This window comes from Mesoplodon mirus, assembly GCF_964341445.2.
Source record: "Mesoplodon mirus genome assembly, chromosome: 2".
Lineage (NCBI taxonomy): Eukaryota > Metazoa > Chordata > Mammalia > Artiodactyla > Ziphiidae > Mesoplodon > Mesoplodon mirus.
In genome coordinates, this window is record NC_138977.1 from 19,760,159 (window position 1) to 19,776,166 (window position 16,008).

Below are 16,008 nucleotides of genomic sequence, written 5' to 3' on the forward strand. Positions count from 1 at the left end.
AGGCTTTCTCTAGTTGCGGCGAGCAGGGGCTACTCTTCGTAGTGGTGCACAGGCTTCTCATTGTGGTGGCTTCTCTTATTGTGGAGCACTGGGCCCTAGGCGCATGGGCTTCAGTAGTTGCAGCATGCAGGCTCGCAGGCTCTAAAGCACAGGCTCAGTGGTTTTGATGCACAGGCTTAGTTGCTCCGCGGCATGTGGGATCTTCCTGGACCAGAGATCGAACCCGTGTCCCCTGCATTGGCAGGCAAATTCTTAACCACTGCGCCACCAGGGAAGTACCTATACAACGATCTCTTGAAACATACAATACCCTGGGAAAACGAAAGGGTATGATGGAAAGTCAGGGAGTGAATAGTGATAAAAGTGCTGGTGGAAAAACATTTCTGTTGTAATACAGTAGAGTTTAGTATTGGCATTTTCTTTCATATGTAACATCCAGATCATCGTTAGGTCCTGTCAGTTCTATCTGCAACAGATATTTTGAATTCTTGTTACTTCTTTCCATCTCCGTTGCTGCCAGCTTCATTCATGCAGTTATCATCTTTCATTTATATGCCAATTAAGCCTTCTAACTAATCAAACCACTTCCCTCATGCACTTCTTCAAACTGCTCTTTACATAGGAAGTTATTTAGTTTCCATAACACATTTCAAGCATTAAAAAATTTTACTGAAATGTTTATGTATCTGTATTTTGTTTGTCTTGTTAGTGTTTGTAGTTTGGTTTTTCATTTCTAGAATCTGTGAAACATTGAGTCAATGTCGTTCATCATTATATCTGTAGCTCTAAGCAGAATGTTGGCATATACACTTGGATGTCAGGACATACTTGCTGAATGAGTGAATGAATGGCAAGAATTAGAAATCTATTTTTTTTCAAGTGTATAACAGGATTCCATATTTGTATATATTGCAAATTGATCACCACAATGATCTAGTTAACATCCATCGCCACACAAGTTACAATTTTTTTCCTCATGATGAGAACTTTTAAGATCTACTTTCTTAGCAACTTTCAAATAATACGATACATTATTATTAACTATAGTCACCATGCTGTACTTTACATCCCCATGACTTATTTATTTTATAACTGGAAGTTTGTACCTCTTGACCACATTCATTCATTTCACCCAGCCCCCAATTCCCACCTCTGGAAACCACCAATCTGTTGTCTGTATCTATGAGTTTGGTTTTTCAGTGGTTTTTTTTGTTTTGTTTTTTTAATTCTACATGTAAGTGAGATCACATGGTGTTTGTCTTTCTCTGTCTGATTTATTTCACTTAGCATAATGCTCTCAAGCTTCATCCATGTTGTTGCAAATGACAAGATTCTTTTTATGGCTGAATAATATGCCATTTTATATATATCACATTTCTTTACCCACTCATCTGTCAGTGGACACTTTGGTTGCTTCCATATCTTGGCCATTGTAAATAATGCTGCAGTGAACATAGGGGTGCATTTATCTTTTTGAATCAGTGTTTTAATTTCTTTCTGATAAATACCCAGAAGTGAAATTGCTGGTGCATATGGTAGTTCTATTTTTAATTTTTTGAGAAACCTCCATACTATTTTCCAAAGTGTCTGCACCAATTTACATTCCCACCAACACTGCCAAAGGGTTCCCTTTTCTCCACATCTTTGACAACACTTGTTATTTCTTGTCTTTTTGATAACAGCCATTCTAGAAGGTGTGAGGTGATATCTCATTGTGGTTTTGATTTGCATTTCCCTGATGATTAGTAATGTTGAGCACCTTTTCATGTACCTGTTGGCCATCTGTATGTCTTCTTTGGAAAATATCTATTCAGATCCTCTGCCCATTTTTCAACTGGATTGTTTGTGGGTTTTTTTGCTATTGAATTTTATGAGTTCTTTATATATTTTGGATATTAACTTCTTTCCAGATATATGATTTACAAAGATTTAGGTTGCATTTTCATTTTGTTTCCTGCACTGTGCAGAAGCTTTTTAGTTTGATATAGACCCACTTGTTTATTTTTGCTTTTGTTGCCTTTGCTTTTGGTTTCAAATCCAAAAAATCATTGGAAAGACCAGTGTCAAATAGTTTACTGCATATGTTTTCTTCTAGGGGTTTTATGGTTTTAGATCTTACACTCAAGTCTTTAATCCATTTTGAGTTAATTTTTATATTGATATATGGTGTAAGACAGTGGTCCAGTTTCAGTCTTTTGCATGTGACTGTCTTTTTCCCACCACCACTACTTGAAGAGGTTGTCCTTTCTCCATCGTATATTCTTGGTGCCTTTGTCATAAATTAATTGACCTAGAAATCTATTTTTGATGAGTTCTTTAAATTGATATCTAAGTCTTCAGAATATTTTAATGCATTGAGAAACGAAATGGCATTGTCCTTGTAAAATTGGTGCTTACGGAGTAATAGGATAAGATGACAATATTAGAACAATTTCTGGACAAGGCAAAATGCAATGGGCATTATTGTTTGGTGGAATCAAATTGTATGACAATTGAGAGAAGAAGAATTCATAGGGGAGGATCAAAGAAAAGATGTTTGAAGTAGAAAATTTTTAAATGGGTAGGGAATGCCAAAGATAAACAGACCAGGCAGAAAGCATGAAATAAGCAAAAAGGAGGGATGCAAAAAATTCAAGGTTTATATTAGCAATGACATGTCTAGATGGGCTGACCATAGGCTATATTAAGAATAAAACAAATAGTTTTTTTAAAAGTGAGGGAATATTAGAAACGGGATTAATAGCAACTTTAGTAGATCTCTGTCATTATTAATGGTGTTCAGCTTTTTTTGTTGTTGTTTTTGTTTTTGTTTGTTTTGTTTTTTTGTTTTTGCTGTACGCGGGCCTCTCGCTGTTGTGGCCTCTCCTGTTGCAGAGCACAGGCTCCAGACGCGCAGGCCCAGCGGCCATGGCTCACGGGCCCAGCCGCTCCGCGGCATGTGGGATCTTCCCAGACAGGGGCACGAACCCATGTCCCCTGCATCGGCAGGCGGACTCTCAACCACTGCGCCACCAGGGAAGCCCTGGTGTTCAGCTTTTGAAACCCTTCCTAGGTGTGGAGAATCCACTGACTTGTGAAGCAAAACTCACATCCAACTATACAAGTGAAAAGTGCTAGAGAAATTTTTTCTTTGTTTCTCTTGAATGTAGGGCTCAGGTGCAGGATATAGGGCAATCAGATGGGCACATCTCAGTTTTTTAATCTGAAGTAAATGACCAGCTAGGTATGGTAAAAGGGATCAGCTAACACTATTTTCCCAAGTTGTCCATGGGTGTTGCTCCATTGACAGCATCCATGTTTTCAGTATTGATGCTATCAGAGCAACATCACTGGTATCTTTGATGAAAGATTTTAGTAGCATAATTTCAAATACTTTTTTGACCAAAATGCATGACATCCAAATATGGTTCTCAAGCCCTGCCATAGATTGTTAGTTTCTCAGTATCCTCCTAAGGAAATGCATTTCAGCTAAAACCATTCAGATTTCTGCTTCTTAACGCTTGTATGTAAGAACTTCGGTAAACTGGTTTAGGAGATTTGAATTTTAAACAGTTGAAAAATCTACAATAATTTGAAGTATTTTAACTGAGAATTATTCTGGAAATGTGAATTAGTTAAGATTAATCTAGAAACAATTTGTAATCATCATAGAAGCCAAAAGAGGCTTGCGGCAGTGATCCAAGAAGGAAAAAAAAAAAAAGAATATATACAGGCATTTCACAGAAAAAGTGACACAAATTACTTATAAGCATATGAATAGATGTTCAATCTTATTCAAAAATAATAAAATGCAAATTAAAACAACAATAAGAGAACAGATTGGCAAATATTAAGGAATGATAACACAAGGGTTAGAAGGGTGTGGGGAAATCTCATCTTCATACATTACTAGTTAAAGAGTACATTGTTTCAGCTACTTTGGAGATGATTTGGAAATATATTTGTGTGCATGAATGATAATTTTTTGGGCTGATACACATAAAACTGTGGTAATAGGAGGACTGGAGTATTTGTGCCATAAGAGAACTTCAAATTTAATTTCATTATAGTTTTATTGTTTTTATTGTGAATAACAATTATTTTAATAACCAGACAAACTGAAAAAGAAAAAAGGAAAGAGTTAAGGCCAAACATGAAGAGAAAAACAACTTGAGTAGGGAAAAAGCCTACTGAAAGAAAAGGGCAAAATCAAAATATAATTCAAAGAGAAAACTTCCCTGGAAAATGATTAGATATAGGAAGTGAAGAGCAGAGAGAAATGAAATGTTATTTAAGTAGGTGGATACTAGGCAATTGAGAAAAATGGGATTATCATAAACCTAATAGGAGAAATTAGAAAAAAAATAATTGTTTTAATGAATAAAATGAATATCATTTAAAAAATGTGTTGAGGAGTCTTTCAGGATATTCAGCTAGATATCACAACATAGTTATAGATTGTAGACTAGATCAGTTAAGAGATATCAAGGTTCAGAGATTTAGGAAGTACTCACAAAGGTGGGATGGCAGTAACTGCAGGACTGCCAAAGAAGAGAGACCAATAAAGATGAAAAGAAGCACGACCTTGAATCCTGTAATACAACTACATTCGGGCAGTAGTAAAACAGGAAGAGTCAGTAAAGAATAAAAGAGAGTAACAGGCTCTGTGTCAAGAGAAGCAGCAGAATGGTGTATGTTCATTGGACCAAAGGGATAATACAATTTTAAGAAGATAGTCACTTGTGTGGATAGTTATAGAGATAGATGTTCAGACTGAGAAAGGGTCACTTGATTTTGTGATTAGATGGTCGGTTTCAAGTTAAGCAGTGGTATATACCTGACTGCAAACATCCCAATGCACAAGACAGTGGAAACAGCAAGAAAGATAGTAGTTTCAAAACTACTCTTTTTTTTCTTAACATCTTTATTGGAGTATAATTGCTTTACAATGGTGTGTTAGTTTAGTCACAAAAGGAAAGAAAAAGATAATTCGGGGAATTAGAAGAGCTTCAACATATGTACACATCTCTTGTGAAGATATATTGTTTTGTGTTCAAATGTTGGTCTTTTTTAACAATAAAGGAAGACACAGGAAGCCAACATTCAGAAGACAGACTTTAATAGGTGGGAAATATTACTATTGTTTTTTGTGCAGTTGAATCTCGGGGTTCTGAAATGTAAAATCTAGGTATGCTTGAGAGTGTGTCCTGGATGATGCAGTTTAAATGGCTTTCCCCACTTTGGGTAAAACCAAAAGTCAAGGGTGGTAGGGTGTAGGGTCTTCCAGTGGGAGTCATTAGCAAAGAATTATTAAATCTAAAAATCTCTACCTTTATAATACATGAACCCTTACTTAAGCTGTGATTATATCTTCTAGCTTGGTTTCAATTGTGCAATAAGGAATTAAGAGAAGGGTTCTGTGTTTTCTTTTTGGTTAAAACGTTTCAAGAGCATTACCCTACTGAGTTCTGTGTGTCAGGTATCCACCAGAGATTAACCGTATATAGCCCTCTTGCCTCCAATTGCCTTGCCCAGCAGTATTTAGTATCTCAGATATCCCTAAAAGGGAGAAGAATCTGAGGAACAATGGTTGGGACTCTGAAGCCTAGACAGCTCTTCTCCACATGAAAAGTCCTCTCTGCATTGCTTTGGAATACCTGGATTTGATTTCATTTATATTGTTGGCTGGTACGTATAGGGAGATCTAACATGTTTATTAAAATAGCTAAAAAGTCACTAGTAAAAAATTGGAATGTATATGCTGAATATAAGATGACAGGTTTCATTTGTTTAGTCAAAATGATATTTTTCTGTAATTTTTATCTCCAAATGGGTAGGAGAATATTTTTAACCATTTTGAAGACATCAAGAGGTAGTTGCCTCATGACCAGAATTGTAGTATATGAGGGTAGCTACTAAAACATTTGGCACTCAGATTTATTGAGAGTGCATTGACATGTTCCTAATTCAATAAGATACCACCTACAGAGTTGACAGATTTGGTCAGCTTCATCCAAAACTGGGCAGTTCCTTAAAGGAAAAAGTAATCTATCGGATCAGTTACTTGTAGTACAATCAATCAAAAAACTGGCTATATGCCTGAAATTTTAAATTTTTAATGTTTTCTTTTGGCATTATGCAGGCATAACCACTTTCAATAGCATTTAATACTTATTCAAGATAACAATTTTACTGTTAATTTTAGTTAATTTTACACTTTATACTTCCTCATCCACTCTCTCCTCACAAAATACAATATCAAATCACATAAGAAGAAAGAGCATTTCATTTTTTTAAAGCATTTCATTTCTAACCAATACGATGACTCTGTATATATGGAAGAGCTATTTAAAATGCCATCTTTATGAATATTCAACTAAATTCAGATTAAGCTTTACCATTAGGACAAGTGAAGCAGAATGCTGACTCTACCATGAAAACACTTAAAAACTACTTTTTTGGGAATGCCATATGTAAAGAGTGAATGTTAACAAGCAGTTGGGCAAAAGTGATATACTTTTTATATCTATATTATTCCTGTGTAGTCCTTAAAATGACTGCAGAGAGAAAGCTTTGAATGCTAATTTACCAGAGACAGGAATACACATTTATATCTATGGCACTTAAAAAGTACATCTTTTTTCCCCTTACAGTGACACATTACAATGATGTCAAGGTCCTGAAAAAAGAGCATGACATTAACAAGATGGAAGGCTAACTTAATGGAAGTTCCATTGATAAAATGCCATCGTCACAAAGCTAGTAATTATTCTTTGGCTATTATACTCTTACCAAAGAAGAAATAGATCAGATGCCTGCTCATCTAGGTGTAACTCTAAAAGATTCTGAGGCGCACTGTAAGTTGTATATCACTAAACTGTAGAACATTAAAAGCAACTAACTTATTCATTAATTATTGTATCTTACTGACTAGAGTCAAGAATTATGACAGACAATTTAATCGTTAAAAACCTCACGCACAGTTACTTGAAAGTGTTGTTTTCTTTTAAAATAAAACACATCCCTAGGAAAAAAGTCAAAGATTCTGCTTCTCATGTACACATTAATAACCATATAGCATTGGATTGTGAAGTTCTTAGTAGTCAAATTATGTTTGTGTTTTATTGTAAGTTTCTAGATCCTCATAAGAAGCTTAATGTTATTACGCAGCAAAAAAGTGTCAGGGCTCATCATAATGGCAGGTAAATTAGCTTTAATATGACTGTGGTTCAATTAAGGTTGAAATTAAAACTTTAAGATATGTGATTTGGGTATTTTTATCTTCATCGTATGCATTACCAATATGCACGTTCTTGTAAACCATCTTTTTGCTGCTCTCTTTTCTGTGGTCACTGAGTTACTAAAGTTAGCTTTTGTGCTATCACCTACCCTGAGACTTTTCTGTGATTACCACATGCAGTCACGGAGAACACTTAGAACTGACTGTGCACTTGCAGAATCATAGAAACAGAGATTTGCCCAATGCGGTAAAATTTCTTTATGTACCTCATGCCCCTCTCCCTACCCGCATTTAAAATTCACCACTGAGTATCAAACAGTAGGTTACATACAAGAATTTCTAATCATGCACCATAACAAATCATTCCCCCAAGGAAAGGAGCAAAAAAGGCATCAGAATGATCAAATTTACTTAAGTCTCTAAACCAAGGATCTCTCCCTTACCCACTTTACTCACCTTGCTACTATTCATTCATTCCACAATTATTGATCAACTCCCTGTCATACACAGCACAATGTGAAAGGCACAGATACAACTTGTCTTCAATTATTTCTCTGATAAGCAGACTTTGAGTCAAGGGTTTGAGGGAAAGAATACGGGCAAAGCAAGACAGAGAAGCAAGAGAGCCAAGCAAAGCTGTAATTTTAGGTGAAGTCCCAGCCTCAGCCTGTTCCCACACCTCTCAGATGAAGGAACTAGGATTTCCTCCCTCGCTCCCTCAATGTTACCATGAGGATTAGTCAGTCATTGCCTTCTGGCCTGGCTGCATCAGCAGAAAATAAACTCTCAGGCACTTGTTGCCTCTAGCTGGGCTTGGCAGCGTCAAGCACCCTGACCATCTTCTGACGGTCACAGCAACACACAAAGATGCTGGGAATGGGTGCACAGGCTCTCAGGGATCTGGGGGGAGTCACCATGGTGTCAGCTGCACAATTCTAACAAGAAACAGTATTTGTACTAAAATGATTTTATAGTGGGTTTGAATTTAAGAAGCAAGCCAAAAATAAAAAGTTCCATTCTTTGGTGTTCAGAACTGCTGCTGACAGACAAGAACTAATATAAATTGATCACACAAAAGGCAAGCCTATACCCAGTGTTTTACAAATGGATGCTATCTGGCCTATGGCAAACTCAGTTTCGTAGTTGCTAACGCTTGTCCTCAACATCACCCAAATGTATTTTCTTTTTTTTTTTTTCTTATTTCTCCATAAATGTATATGGAAAAGAGCCATTTTGGAACTGTACATGCAAAACCCATATGGCTAAAGGCTGCTAAATGCCTGGAAGATTATCCTGAGAAGTTCTGCAGCTACTTTTATATTCACTGCACTCAGTGCTAGTTTGGCAACTGTAAAATTAAGGAAGAGGAAGTGGAAAGAGATAAAAGATATTGTAACTACCCCTTAATTAGTATGTTTTAAATGAATCTGAATCTTTGCAATTAGATACCACGTTATTTCAGTTATTTTGTGGGAAATAGATGACAAAAGAAAATGTTCTCCAATACTGAGGCATTTGTGTGTGTGTGTGAAAGCTGTTCAAATAGAAGTTTTATCCAACTGGCTAAGCACCCATCTGCTGGGCAGATAATAATAATTCCGATTAGGTGCAACCACAGCAGATATCCATTGTAAGACATCAAAGTATTTATTAGACTATATGTGTTGGCTTCTGTCCTGATTACGTTAAAAATACTGCGGTGTAAAAGACACTTTAATAAAAGCCCAACGATATTTGTACTCATGCCAAATAATTCTCTTAAGACAGTAAAGTCTTTAAAGAAACGTCTTTCAGGAATTGATACAAGGACATTTACTTTTCTCTTTACATACGGAAAGATAGAAGAGGCTAAGAGTGACCTTACCAGATGCAAAGACATGCCCTCATTTTCAGAATCATGAGGTAAATTCATTTACCCTATGGAATTTTCCTATATAGGCTTAAATAAATAAAGTACCACTTGAATTCAGGTTTCGTCGCTATTTATGTACGTGTTTATAGCTATTAGAAAGCAAAAGTTGGCCGGTTCCCTAGCTGCAGCCGCCATCTCCGTCGCCTGTGCAGGTGCAGCGCGGCCGCCTCCCGCCAGATCGCTCTGGGGAAGGAGAGCGCGCGCCAGCGCCGGCGTCCTAGCCCCAGCCTTACCCCGAGCCCTGAATCCCAGCCGCGCCCGGGGCGGCGAGAGCTTGTACCCCACGGAGAAGGTGAGCTGTCTGCGTAAGTTCTGGCCTAAAGCATGCTTCCACTACGAGACCTGCAAGATGACACTCAACATGAAGAACTACAAGGGCTATGAGAAGAAGCCCCGGTGCAATGCACACTACCCCACGCAGTCCTTCACCACGGCGGCCGAGAGCCCGGAAAAGCAACGGAGTGAGCTCCAGAGTCAGGCGCGCTGCCCTGTGCTCCCCCCCGCCCCGGCATCCTGCCCAGGCTCACTCCTTATTTACTTAAAGCCTCCTTGAAGCAGAGGGAGAGGGTCCCAGGGCTACAGAACTGGAAGCACAGACCCGGGATGAGGAAGGAAAGATGGTGCCATCTCCAAGTCCCTTCTCTTGCTTGTTGGGGGCTGTGATGACCCTTGCCTGGCTTTATTCATCTCTGGGCTTTCTTGTTACCCTTCTGGGTCTCCCCCTACCATCTTCACCCCGAGTCCACTGACTCAGGCCCCACGGTTGACATCTTTGCATCCTTGTGCCCTGCCGGAGAGGGAGGGGCCTGCAGGTATACTTAGCATCAAGTCCTCACTGCTTGTGAGTTGACTTGGGAATATTTACCCCAAATCAGAGGCTTGAGCCCCTGGCTGACCAATCCCTTTCCCTCCTTGGCCAGAGCCAAGGTGAAGGCAGGTGGAGTGTCTTATATTGGGCAATTTGGGGGATGAGGGAGGCAGTGAGGGAACAATTGTGGGAGCCTTGGGGCAGGCGCTGGTCCATTTTGTTTCCTCTTGATCTCAAAGCACAATGTGGATTCTGGGACCAAAGGTCAGAGACACATCCTGTTGGAGAACCTGCGGTTGGCAGGGTGGTGAGAGGGCAGGAGGAGGACCAGGGGGAACAAGAAGTAGCCTGTTTTCACTCAGCTTAAATGTCCTTCCAAAACAAGGCGCGCCAGCTGCTGGGATCTTGCTGCCAACCCTCTGCTCCTCCCATCCCCAAAATAGGGGACCTTTTCTGACACACCCCCGGAGAAAGGAGGGACTGTCACAGTGGTGCTGAGGGACCCAGGGGCTGCTGGCAGTCCTTATTCCTTTCCAGGACTGTCCATCCCTAGAAGAGCACAGAACCTGAGGGCTGGGCTGAGTCCCTGGTCTTTTCTTACAGTTCACAGAGGTGTTTTAGTCAGTCTAATCCCAGCAAAGAAGATGCAGCAAAGCTAGAATGTGAATATAACTTTAGTGGACCAATAATAAAATGCAAGAAGCCCAATGGTGAGAAAACTGAATTCTCTCAATATTGCTTCCTGTTTTCTTCCTCATATCCCTCCAGGGAAAATTACTATATTGCTTAATTTCTGCCTCTTTCCCCTCACATATGCACTTTTGGGCCTTTTTTTTTTTTTAATAGCTGGAAAAAAAAATACCACCCCACAGACCTGTATTTTAAAAGAAACAGAAATGACCATGTGAAATTTACCTCTGTCCAAATATTTCATCTGTGTGTGTGTGTGTGTGTGTGTAGCTGTCCGTTCATCTTTTTACACGGGGTGGTTGTCTTTCCTTGGTCTGTTTTGTTCCCCTCCCTCGTGGGCTTGTGCTTGGGATCAAATCTTTCTAGCCTGTTATGATTTTGAACGTTTGACTTGGACCACAAGTGAATCTTTCTCCTGGTGACAAAAAAAAAAAAAAAGTTTTCTTACAAAGATGAGTGGCAAGACAAAGTATTCGTGACACCCTAGCTGTGTATTAAAAAAGCTGGATTGACTTGATCCCTCTGGCAATTCATCATTAATATAGTGAATGATGATGTCTGGGAAAAGTTACCTACAGCCAACCTCTAATGCTTATTTCATTTCAGAGCCAGTAAACTCCATTTTCATGGTTAGCTCACCTGGACAGTAGGATAAAAATCATAGCTTGTTAATGGTGCTATATCATCCATAAACTAAAATTTAAACAGTTAAGATAAAATGTGCAGGCCTCCACCCCACCCAGTTTGCCTAAGTGTGTGAAAGTGGAGTGAATAATAAACAGAGCAATTAGACATACAACCTGAACAATGCCATTAGGCTTATTATAGAGTTATTTTGCCACGTCCCTCATTTACATAAAAACAGATCTAAAAGCATCATCACCAAATAATATGAGTGATTATATGCAAATTATAGGGTAGGCAGTAACTGGGCTTACCTCATACTGGGATAGTACAGAAAGCAAGCAAACTAGACCTGGAGGTGAGAGTTCTCCAAGCAGCTCTCGAGCTTAGCAGAAAGCAAATTAACTCACCCTCTCAAAGTTACAAATACTTAATTCTTTTATGCAGTACTTCTCTGTAAATACACTTTGCAGAACACCACAGCAGGAAAGTGATTGAGTTTCAGACGTTTTATTCCTTCAGAGATGATATAATTTTTAGGAACATTAAGGTGGTGTAAATAACCTGTCTTTATGTTTACTGATTTATTCCCTTTTAGAACAATTGTTCTGTGCCAGTCATTCTATGTAATTATCACTCAGTCTATAGTTATGTGTATTTTTCCTCTAAAAAGTGGACATCATCTGAATGAAATAAGTGGCTGAGGCAATATAAAAGAAAGGCTATTACTGATAAAGACTTTAAGGTAAACACATGGGCCACCATGTATTTTTTAATGTATACCAGAATTTTTCATAATTACCAGAATAATTTTGATAATGGAGCCATTAAAAATTATAGATATTTAAACAGTTTTGACCTACAAAAATGACAGTTTCCTATGAGTCAATATAAGTCTTATTTGACATGCTCTCTAGTCAACATGAAGGTAACAAAACTTCCCAGACTTGCTGTTTCTAGGTTTCTTAGTTTTCTAAAATGTTTAGAATATAAACTTAATGATAGTAATTACCATTATTGTTATTAATATTAGCAGTGGTTTCCAGAGTGCTTTACTATACTAGACACTGACCAAGAGCTTTAAATGAATTGTCTGATTTTACTCATAAAACATCCATGTTAAGAGATTAAATATAAATGGGACAGACCATACGATCAGACCATATGTGCACGTACTCTGACCCACCAATGCTGCAGCAACCAGCCCAGGAGGCCAAACAACAACTTCTGTAGCAACTGGCTCAGAACCATAAGGACTTGGTCAATAACTGCCAGTTTCCCTATATTTTGCCCTGCTTCCAATTCAGGACCTATCAGAGAAAGTCAAATACTTTCCCCAAACCAATCACATAATATGCCCTGCTTCTAATTAGTCCCCTCCAGCTTCCCCATGCCAAAGCTTCCCATCAGCATCTCTGAAGCCTTCTTTTTTTTTTTCACTATAAGGCTTTCCCAGCTGGTTCAGATGCTCCTATGCAGGACAAACTGAAGAAGGGAGGGACTTCTAGAGCAGGGAGACCCCTTTGGAGGCTATTATAATAATATAGAAGAGAGATGATGAACGCCAAACATAGTAGGGTGATACAGAAGGAAATGATGGTATATAAAGAGAAAGTAAAAGCTGACCCTCAATTTAGAACCTAGATAATTTGAAGAATAATGACGTTACTTACAGGATTTACAAGCAGCTCATGCAGCTCAATAACAAAAAAACAAACAATCCAATCGAAAAATGGGCAGAAGACCTAAACAGACATTTCTCCAAAGAAGATATACAGATTGCCAACAAACACATGAAAGAATGCTCAACATCATTAATCATTAGAGAAATGCAAATCAAAACTACAATGAGATATCATCTCACACCAGTCAGAATGGCCATCATCAAAAAATCTAGAAACAATAAACGCTGGAGAGGGTGTGGAGAAAAGGGAACGCTCTTGCACTGCTGGTGGGAATGTGAATTGATAACAGCCACTATGGAGAACAGTATGGCGCTTCCTTAAAAAACTACAAATAGAGCTACCATATGACCCAGCAATCCCACTACTGGGCATATACCCTGAGAGAAAACCGTAATTCAAAAAGAGTCATGTACCAAAATGTTCATTGCAGCTCTATTTACAATAGCCAGGACGTGGAAACAACCTAAGTGTCCATCATCGGATGAATGGATAAAGAAGATGTGGCACATACATACAATGGAATATTACTCAGCCATAAAAAGAAACGAAATTGAGCTATTTGTAATGAGGTGGATGGACCTAGAGTCTGTCATACAGAGTGAAGTAAGTCAGAAAGAGAAAGACAAATACCGTATGCTAACACATATATATGGAATTTAAGAAAAAAAATGTCATGAAGAACCTAGGGGTAAGAAAGGAATAAAGACACAGACCTACTAGAGAATGGACTTGAGGATATGGGGAGGGGGAAGGGTAAGCTGTGACATAGCGAGAGAGAGGCATGGACATATATATACTACCAAACGTAAGGTAGATAGCTAGTGGGAAGCAGCCGCATAGCACAGGGAGATCAGCTTGGTGCTTTGTGACTGCCTGGAGGGGTGGGATAGGGAGGGTGGGAGGGAGGGAGACGCAAGAAGGAAGGGATATGGGAACAGATGTATATGTATAACTGATTCACTTTGTTATAAAGCAGAAACTAATACACCATTGTGAAGCAATTATACTCCGATAAAGATGTAAAAAAAAAAAAAAAAGTAAGTCCATTAAGACTGTTCTTCAAAAGATGTCATGCAGATATTGAAAAGACCAATCCCCAAACTGGAAGATATATGCACAAATAAAATTGACCAAGTAATAAGTAAAGAATACTTATTAATTAATAAGAAAAATATACCTAAGTAGAAAAATGGGCCAAAGAGTGAACAAGATTATCTGAGAAGCAAAAACATCAAAAAAAAAGATCAACTTAATTGATACTGAGATGAAAAATAAAACTAAATTAAGATATGATTTTACACCCATGAAATTGCTAAAATTAGAAGTCTGACAACATAAAAGACTACTGAGGATGAAATGGAATGAAAGTGATTATACACTGCTGGTGAAAACACAGCCCAACAACCCCGCTCCTAGGAATATATCCTTAAAAACTCTTGCACATATGAACCAGCACACGTGTAAAAGAATGTTTTCAGCAGTATTTTTAATAGTACAAAAATCTGGAAACTATTCAAACATCTAGCAAGTGTAGAATAAATTATCTGTGCTACACCAAGTCCCGAGGGACAATTTTTCATAGGTTTTTTAATGCTTCTGCACATCTTACGAGGGAGGCATTTACTACTCTTTGTTCTGGACTATCTTTTCAAGAATGTTTATATAGCTAGAAACCTTGGAATATATAGCATTTCCCTCTGAAACAAAGGGCATGTTTGCTTACAGCCATGAAAGAGAGAGGAGGGAGAGAGAGAGAGAGAGAGAGAGAGAGAGAGAGAGAGAGAGAGAGCAAGCTTCCTTCCAGAGCAAAAGGCAGGCCTGCTTACTGTCCAGGAAGATATCTCCCTGCGCAGCTAAAGGCAAAAACGCTAATCACTCATGATAAAAGATTTGTGTTCATAATCTCAGCACTTCTTTCCTGTAACACAATCCACTGTGCATGTAGGTGTCACCTGGCCCTCTTTTTGTCGCCCTGTGGAAACTGGAGTTTGGGGTGTTGGGCAAAGATTCTGATGCTCCTATTGCTTGTCATTCATGAGTAATAAATTTGTCTCTGACCCAAGGAGTTTCATGTCTTCTAGCAACATTCATGAAACTGTGACAGGCTAACTGGTTAGCCTACAAGTTGGATAAAATCTTGGGCCTTTCAGAATTCTTGATATTCATATGATGGATTAAGTAGTAGATTTAATCTACCCTATCTATATATGAATTAACATGGATGAATCATAAAAGCACTTTATTGAGGCAAAAACCATAGATTATCTAAAAGTATGGTTCATTTCATAGAAAATGGGATAGGTAATATTCAGTTTTATATACACATGGGGTAAACCTAAACTGAAATCAGAATAGTAGGTTCTTCTATTGGAGGTGTCAGGGAAGGGTATAGAGTGGTATAGAGTAGGTGCAATCTATGAAGGGTACATAGGTGTTTCAAAGGTGTTGGTAAAATTATGTTCCTCCTATTGAGTAACAGGTAGGTATTCATTTAATTTGCTTCTTTAAATACTACATATATTTTTTTTACATTCTTTGATATGTTTGATATCATAGTTCACATTTAAAAATATAGAAAGAAAGGAAAGAAAAGAAATAGGGTAAGGAGGAAGGACCCCCTTCTAAGGGGGTTCGAAGGGGCAGCAAAGTCTTTCCTGATAAGGTAACATTTAAAGACATACGTTAAGAAATTAGGAAGAAAATCCTGTGGCTCTCTTGGAGAAGTTGTATCTAGGCAAAGGAAGAACAGCTGAAACTGTCATACACCAAGTAGGCCAGCATGGTTCGAGTAGGGTGAGCAATTGGGAGAGATGTAGAAAGTGAGTTTGGAGGGGTGCAGATCTTGGAGGGCCTAAGGGATCACTGAAATCTAGGAGACAGACGTTGGACATGATAACACAATATTTTATTTTATTTATTTTTTAGCTTAAAAATGAACGCAGAGATTTTTATTTTGCATCTTTTTATAGTTTTATATCTGTTTTACTCTGGGTAGATGTGGAATATGGTATTCCTTCTGTAGTTTCTTTGTTTTTTTTCACATTTTTTTTACTGAATGAAAGATTCTTTA